The following is an 8,496-nucleotide window of genomic DNA, read 5'->3' as shown; positions in this document are numbered from 1 at the left end:
AGCAAGGCTAAATAGTAAGTGACGGATAAAAGGAACATATAAATAATCCCTATTTTCATGGGATTAATCGCAAAATTCTATCTGACCAGTATCCTCTGGTCTTTAAGCCATGTAAATGAAACATGTTCTCACCTGACATTTGACTAAGACAATCATGAAAAGAGAATTGTGTTGTGTCACTGTGTATTACTAATTAACTGAATGCAACACTATGCTGGGAGCAGAAAGTTGGTCTTTCATGATTTGCACCATAACCTATGCAATACTCCCACACCAAATTCAACTTCCATCTAGAACCAGATTTCTAGTATCTACAGTTAGTATACAGCAGTGGTTCTCAACATACAGTCCCTGTCCCAGCAGCATCAGTATCACCTTAGATGGGAACTTGTTAGAAATGCTAATTCCCAGTCCCCCAACCTATACCTGTTGAATCAGAAATTCTGCATTTGAACCTAGAAATCTGTGTTGCAATAAGACCTCCAGGTGATTCTGAAACAAACTCAAGTTTGAGAATCACTGGTATACAGCAAGTAGGTCCAAAGCCAGGGGTATTGTATATTCTATCTTAATATGAAATGAAGACGTCCAATTAAAAAACAATCTCCTCACGCCAGTGTGTTTTATGTTTATGAGTTAAATAAGAAAACAAGCTGCAATGAGAGATTTCATCTGAAATGTATACGTCGGCATCAGTTCCCATCCAGCCTGATTATATACAATACATTGTCATACATCTAAAGTCCTAAAAAAGGATCTTTATAAAGTGAGCCTCCGACACTAGGGATTCTATAATTTCTAATCAACTAGGTCTTAATATATCAAACTTACTAGAGAAGTAAAGTGGAATTATTTGCTCTACCTTAAAACTGCATTCGACAGGGAGCTAAAGTTTAGGATTTTGTTCACCTCTATACTTCTAAGTTAATACACTTAGATCAAAAGATCCCATTCTCCATAAGCTTCTAGCACGGCGAAGTTTCACTGCATAACTTCTTGCTTTCAGTGAGAATAAAGCAGACCCCTGGTAGGCACATTACATATCTTCAAGACTGCAGATCTAAACAGTTATATCTGTTCAATATTAAAACAAAGGTCCTATAAACTCTCAAATAGTGAGTATACTGCCACAGTACTAGCCTCAGTAATAAAAAGACACCACTATCACACTAACGTCAGCTCTCACTGGATATTTACATTCGGTTCTGCTCCCATTTACACTAAAATCTCTATGGTAAAACTCACTATCCCTGAAATAATGACATTTTCAATGTTAGGCAAAACCAGTCTGTAGTCCACACAGCACCTACTTTCAAAGAGCAGGCTATTCCCCTGCAACTGTTCCAGAGCACAGAGACATGAAAAGAGTATTCTAACGGTTAGTATATAGGTAACTCAACACATTAAAAATAACAAAAATACCACAAAAGAAAATTATAGACCTATTTTTATGCTACAAACATGTAAGTTCATATAAAGCATGAGCAAATAAAATCAAGCAATTTATTTAAAAATAAAACCACTTAGATTAAATAGGCTCAGTCCAGAAATGCAAAATGGTCTAAAATTTGAGAAATAGAAAGCCCAGCTGGCATGGCTCAGTGGTTTTGTGCTGACCTATGAACCATGAGGTTGCGGGTCAATTCCCGGTCAGGGCACACACATGCCTGGGTTGTGGGCTTGATCTCCAGTGGAGAGCGTGCAAGAGGCAGTTCATCAATGATTCTCTCTCATCATTGATGTTTCTCTCTCTCTCTCTCTTTCTCTCTCTCTCTCTCTTTCTTCATTCCTCTCTGAAATCAATAAAAATACATTAAACAAACAAAAAATCAAAAGGGAAATGGAGGCAACTGATGGTTAGGTAGTTTTGCCCAAGGTCATTCAAATAGAAAACTGGCAAAGACAAATTTCAAACCCAGATCTTCTGACTTCAAATTCAGTGAGCTATCAAAAACATGATCATTGCTTCCTTAATTTTGTTAATCCTCACCCAAGAGGATATTTTTCCATTGATTTTTAGGGAGAGTGGAGGAGAGAGGAAAAGGCAGAGAAAAACATCCATGTGAGAGAAATACATTGATTTGCCTCCTGCACGGGCCGGGAGGAGCCTGCAACCAAGGTATGTGCCCTTGACTGGAATCGAACCCGGGACCCATTGCTCAGCAAGCTGATGCTCTATCCACTGAGCCAAACTGGCTGGGGCTGCTTCCTTAATTTTAACAATTCCTCGGGAGTTAATCACACAATTGACAGAGGAGTTAAAATTACATAGTATAAGGACTCAGTCCCTAATGCTCATATAATCAAATTTACTGAAAGGAGAACATTGGCATACAACCCCCAAATATCCGAGTCAGAAGAAGGTGTGGATTTTCAGTATGCTCCTAAATAAAATACCTAATTGGCAAAATATATGTCTAATATGACCCAATATGAATGCATAAAAAAAAGCAGCATCCTCTCAAGTTGGAAGTCTCACTTTCAAGACGACCTTTGCCTTTGCCCCCAGCATTGACTTCTATTCTGGTTTTGCAACACCCCAGGGTATCACCGATGGAATTTCAAAATATGAATAAGCCATACTTTTCAATGAAGGGCTGTGTGTTTATATAACTTTTTAAAAACTTGGAACTTATTGACCAAGATGATGACTTGGTTAGAATATATTTTTTCTCTTCAAATGTCTCTCCTTCTTTCCTATAAGATTATACAGATTATTTTATAATGCACATGGAGAGCACTAATACTAGTAAATCATGGTTTGGTAAAAATATATTTTAATACATCATTCCTCAAACTATCCTATATAATAAAAGCCTAATAGGCTAAGTGTCCGGTTGTCCATTCAACCAAAGCGTAATATGCTAATGATATGCTAAGGCCACTCAACTGCTCGCTATGACTTGCACTGACTACCAGGGGGAAGACGCTCCGACTGGTAGGTGAGCTTGCTGCTGGGGTCTGGCCCATGGGGACTGAGTGAGCCGAGCTGGACACGCCCCTCACACATCCCTCCCCAGCCCCAATTGTGCACCAGTGGAGTCCTCCAACCTGGCCTGTGCCCTCTCGCAATCTGGGACCCCTTGGGGGATGTCGAAGAGCCGATTTCGGCCCAACCCTGCAGGCCAGGCTGAGGGACCCCACTGGTGCACGAATTCGTGCACTGGGCCTCTAGTGCAGTGATGGCAAACCTATGACACGCGAACTCATTTTTTTGGTTGATTTTTCTTTGTTAAATGGCATTTAAATATATAAAATAAATATCAAAAATATAAGCCTTTGTTTTACTACGGTTGCAAATATCAAAAAATTTCTATACGTGACACAGTTAAGTTAGGGTTTTTCAAAATGCTGACACGCCGAGCTCAAAAGGTTTGCCATCACTGCTCTAGTGTCTCATATAATACTGTTCAAAAAGATGTTTAGGTATGCTGCAGGGGTGGGAGAGGTAGGAGGAGGGAGGAGAAGCCATGGGTAAATGTAATGTATCCCTTTTGGAGATCCACAATTCTCAATGACAATAATATAATAAAGGCTCTAGAGAAGTCCAGCATTACAGAAACCTTTGGTTAAACAAGTTTATTTTGACACAACATTCTTCTATTATAACTATTCACATTTTGTGTTTATAAAAACTGTTTGAATAAGTGTAACTATTAATTGAAACCCAAAACAGATAGCAAAAATGGGTAATTCTTAAAGCTCTCCTACCACAAAATATTAATTCTTTAAAGAATCCCTAATTTCAGTTTAGTGAACTCCTTCCTCTTCACCTACCAATGCCTAGCTCAATTATCACCTCATTTGAAGAATTTTCCCCCAGCACTTCCTATATTACTATTCCTTTTTCCTTATTTAGACAGCATTTTATTCATATACTAGAAGCCCGGTGCATGAAATTCATGCACGGGTAGGGTCCCTAGGCCTGGCCTGCGATCAATGCCAATCAGGTTACCTGCTCTCCACCTCCCTGCCTCCTCCTTTCCTTGCTCCCTCAGCACTCCCCTGCTGCTGGTGGTGGTTTGCCATGTTCCGCGCCACCCCCTGGTGGTCAGCACACGTCATAGCAAACAATCAAACTCCTGGTCTCCTGGTTAAACTCTGGAGGGGACACTTTGCATATTAGGCTTTTATATGTATAGATTACCTCACTTATCATATGATAAATCAGTTCATCCATCTTTCTCCTTGTTAGCTTGTGAGCTCTTTCAGAATAAAGTTTGATTATATTTTGAGAACCCTGATTGGTATAGAACACATGTAAGTTTCATGATGAAGTAAATAATTTCACTGCAGTGTAATAGTCCCCAGAATTCAATACTTGTATTCCTAAACTGTTACTGATACCCTACCAACTACTTGAGAAAGTTTCTCCCTAAAACTTACATTCATAGCTGAGCAGCTGCGGTCATGGTTAACTCAGTTGTGACATGCCCTCTAGCTAAGCCCATTCATAGTTATTTCCTCAAGTGATTTCCGTTTGCTTGCTTTTCGTGTTTTGTTTTTTTTAATCAACTAGCAATGTTCAGTAACCAACCTTATTATCTTTTCATATCTCTGTGCCTTTGCACATGCTAGTCCGTACTTAGTTAGCATGCTGTCTCAACTTTTATTCACTTGGAAGACATTCCTATTTATCCTTTACGAAAGAGCTTACGAAATACCTTCTCTAGGAAACCTTCATATATTCCCATCCTTTCAGAAAGAGTTAGAAATTCCTCAAGTCATATACTTGTGCCTCTATTACTATATAACAGGCACTGAACTAAGTGCCAAGGATAGAAGAATGAAGATGTGGATCCTGCCTCATAGAGCTCAGTCTAGGAAGGAAGACAGCCATATGAACAAATAACTGTACTATATTACATGCAACACCAGAAGGAAGATTTATGGAATACTGTGGCATGTGTCAGTTACTTTGTCAGGTGCTTTATTGAACATTATCTATGATCACGTGATAGGTATTTGAATTGGACAGACATTCAATAAACTCTAAGGACTCCCATAGTCCTAACTGTCTTCTGAAGAAACTGTCTCCAAGGGGTTCTTTTGTATATTCTATAATCTGTGGGACAGATAATGCATGAAACCAATCCTACTTCTTCTTTTTATTTTTTAAGATATAATTTTAATGTTTTCAGAAAGGAAGGGAGAAGGGGAGATAGAAAGAAACATCAATGATGAGATAGAATCATCAATCGGCTGCCTCCTGCACTCCCCCCACTGGGGTTCTGGCCTGAAACCCGGGCATGTGACCTGACTGGGAATTGAACCGTGACCTTCTGGTTCACAGGTTGATGCTCAACCACTAAACCACACTGACTGGGCCAATCCTACTTCTTTGACTATAAAAGACTGGACCAGGACTCAGAGTCCTAACTAAGGACAGATTGAACTTGGAGAAGGAAATAATCTAGGACGTGGCTTGGCTCAAAAGGAAGTGTTATGCACAGAGAAGAACAGAAATGTTCTGTCAGTATTCTAAGGGATGTGAAGTGGGAGGGGCACAACAGGTTTCACTGTGGTCAAGTTAATCTATAATTCCAACCTGGACCTCTCCCCTGAGCTCCAAACTGCTAGCTATCTGTCCCTCTTACTTAAATAACACACCTTTAAGGGCAGGAGCTTCATCTCTAGTTTGTTCACAGTCTAGACCAGACCCTGACTTACAGTAAATGCTTAATAAAAAACTGTTGAATAAATGAATGAACTCTCAAAGAAGCTAAGGAATCTACAGTGGACAGGGGGGAGGGGGAGCTTAGGAAGGAGGGCTAACAGGAAAGAGACTCCAGGGATCATTTACAAGTACAGTTGATCCTCATTATTTGTGGATCCTATATTTAAGAACTCACCTACTTGCTAAAATTTATTTGTAATCCTAAAATCAATGGCACTTTCACAGTCATTTACAGACATGCACAGAATGGCAAAAATTTCCAGCTACGGCAGAACAAGGCAGTGCTCTCTGTCTTCTTTCAGCTCTCATATTGAGATGACTAAAGGACACAGACGGTAGGGGGCAGTGCAGTGTAGTGTAGTGCAAGGAGCTTTGCCCTGGGAGCCAGTAGGAAAGGGTTTGAATCCTAACTCTGGCACCTGTTAGGGGGTGGCCTCAGGGAAGTCACTTAACACTTCTGAACCTCATTTTCTCTTTTTAAAAATAAGAAAACAGAATCTACCAGGATGGTTGTATTTAGTATTTAAGATTATTTTCCCCCAAGAAAAGTGGTTCATTATTTGCTAATTTAGTGACGTAGGTGACTTTATAGACCATAATCACTGTGAATAATGTGAATCTACTGTCATTATTTATAACAAACTAACAGAAAGAGATAAAAAACAACAACACACAATTATTTGGATGGAGTAGAGGTCAGTGGCAAACTTCAAGAAGATTTTAAAATAGAACCTCATCAGGCACATAGACTGTGGGAAAGGCCTTCCAGAGGAGAGAACAGCGCCTACAGAGAGAAGCCAAGGTGTGTGAAATAAACATGAGGTCCAGGAAAACGGCACTTCAGAACGTCCAGAGCCGTGGACGTGGCAGGGGCCACAGTGCTTGTCCCGGTGCTGTTCACATCCTGTCCTGCAGCACTTCCTCTACCTTTCATTCTTAGCGTACAGGTCTTCCATTAAATTGTGAACTCCTTAAAGGCAAGATCTCTACGAAGAAATCATAACTATAGTCCCTTAAATCTGCAAACAAGTAGTTTATAAGTACAAATCCACATGAAAAGACAGGACAAAAATAACTTTGGTTTTCAAATGCAGCCTTATATACTAACTCACAATAGCGACCCACCCATCAGCTTGTTATTTGTCCAGGACGTTTCTTTTTTGACTGCTAGTAATTCTGTCAGAAATTCTTTTTATTGTTCTACAAATCTGGGCATTTGTTGAAATAGCTTTAAGATCTTCCTCTTTTTAGTGTGATTTATTAATAGGGCTCAAACATATGGTCCATCAAACAATGATGCCTCTTCATAGTAAAGATCCCTTTTAACTCACTCTACTAGACTTCCTTCTCTACATACAAGATACAGTCTTACCATAGCAAAATGCAGGGAAGCACACTGCTATAGATGTTACAAATAGAGTAAGAAAAACAGAAAGAATGTTTCACAAAAACGTGCAAAGTTCTGACCAAAACAGTGTGGACATGATAAGTTTCACTGCTTACAAGTCACCACTGAGAACAAGTCACCACTAAAAACAATTCCAATTTATGCGAAGCCATGACATTAAGCACGGTTAGAATCTACAAGGTTTTGTACACGTGTATTTTCTCTTTTCCACATGCACTCTCTCTCAGACATGCTACAGCCCACGGAGCCATCAGACTTTCCCCAGCTCTTCAATTTCTTGCATCTCCCAAAACAAAACCCTGCAATACCTAGGTTAGTATTTTTAAAACTCTAAAGTCTCAAGCAAATCTAAGTGTGGTGAGTTACTTTTTCCTCCATAAAATTCTTGGCATAATTTTATTTAGGCACAACATACTAGTAGTTTGTACTATCATCTAGAACATATGGCTACAATCAACACTACTGAAACCCAAAAGGATACACTACGAAGGTGAATACAAATTCTCGTGAAAGTGGAATAGAGAATGTTATTTTAAAACAGTTTCAACGCTATTATCATCCATAGGGTGGGTGTGATCAAATCACACTGTGCTCAAGTAAGTTCTATAATTTACGATCAACTAGAGTGGTCAGGCCCTCGCACTGCAAACTCTCTGCCACCCCAGTTAAGCTGTTTAAAATGCAATCCAATTCTGTCTACTTAAAAAAAAAATAACACATTTTAAATTTCTCGCTTCCGGTAAATCCTTCTCTCCTGCGTTTTCAGAAATGATCACCCAAACAACCTTATTGGGAGGAAGATTATAGAGAGGACATTAACGACCCAAGGCTATTTGTAAGTAAGACAAGAATGGCTTACCTTTAACAGAACCGATTCAAGTTCCCACTGTAAAGTTTCCCTGGACAGTGTCTTCTGCTTCTCCGGTGCTCACCTTCCAGCTGCCTGGAAGGGACCAGCGGAAAATGTTAGTTTCCATGAGAGACGGGGGTGAAATCTAGGGGGTGGGAGGAGGGTAAAGGACTCACTCGCGGCGGGGAAGGCAGAAGAGAAGCGGCCCAGGTCCCTAACGCAACTTGGGGATCAAGAACGCAGGCGGGAGTAAAAGGGGTGGTGGGAGCAGAAGAGGAAACGCAACACCCGCATGGGGGCCGCGCATGGGGGAGGAGCCTCGATGCGCATCTCCCCGCCTTCCCGCCCGGGGAAGAGGACAAGGGATGCCGCGCTGCTTCGTGTGCCTCGGAGGAAAGGGACTCGCAAGCCAGAGACGTCAGTCCCCGTGTGAGCGGGGGGCTGCGGGGGCCCAGGGAAGTTGGGGGGTGGAAGATGGAGAGCGCGCCTTTGCAGGGAAAAAAAAAAACAAAAACAAAACGACGAAGAACCCCCGCGCCTCCAAGGCGCTAAGGGGCACCG

The 8,496-nt window shown here is 40.8% G+C and overlaps 1 protein-coding gene across 1 annotated transcript in view; it reads right to left on the bottom strand.

Moving 5' to 3' along the window:
* The window catches only part of PAIP2B (poly(A) binding protein interacting protein 2B), a 28,107-nt gene extending 20,047 nt beyond the window's left edge, over positions 1-8,060 (bottom strand). Inside the window, exon 1 of the mRNA XM_015571490.1 lies at positions 7,945-8,060. The gene's annotated coding sequence lies outside the window, so the exon portion shown is untranslated. The remainder of the gene's footprint in view (positions 1-7,944) is intronic.
* Positions 8,061-8,496: the final 436 nt, after the last annotated feature.

Source organism: Myotis davidii, unplaced genomic scaffold (assembly GCF_000327345.1).
Source record: "Myotis davidii unplaced genomic scaffold, ASM32734v1 scaffold247, whole genome shotgun sequence".
In the NCBI taxonomy this organism is placed as follows: Eukaryota; Metazoa; Chordata; class Mammalia; order Chiroptera; family Vespertilionidae; genus Myotis; species Myotis davidii.
Note: the sequence above shows the minus strand (reverse complement) of the source record. Positions and strands in the feature narration are given on the sequence as shown.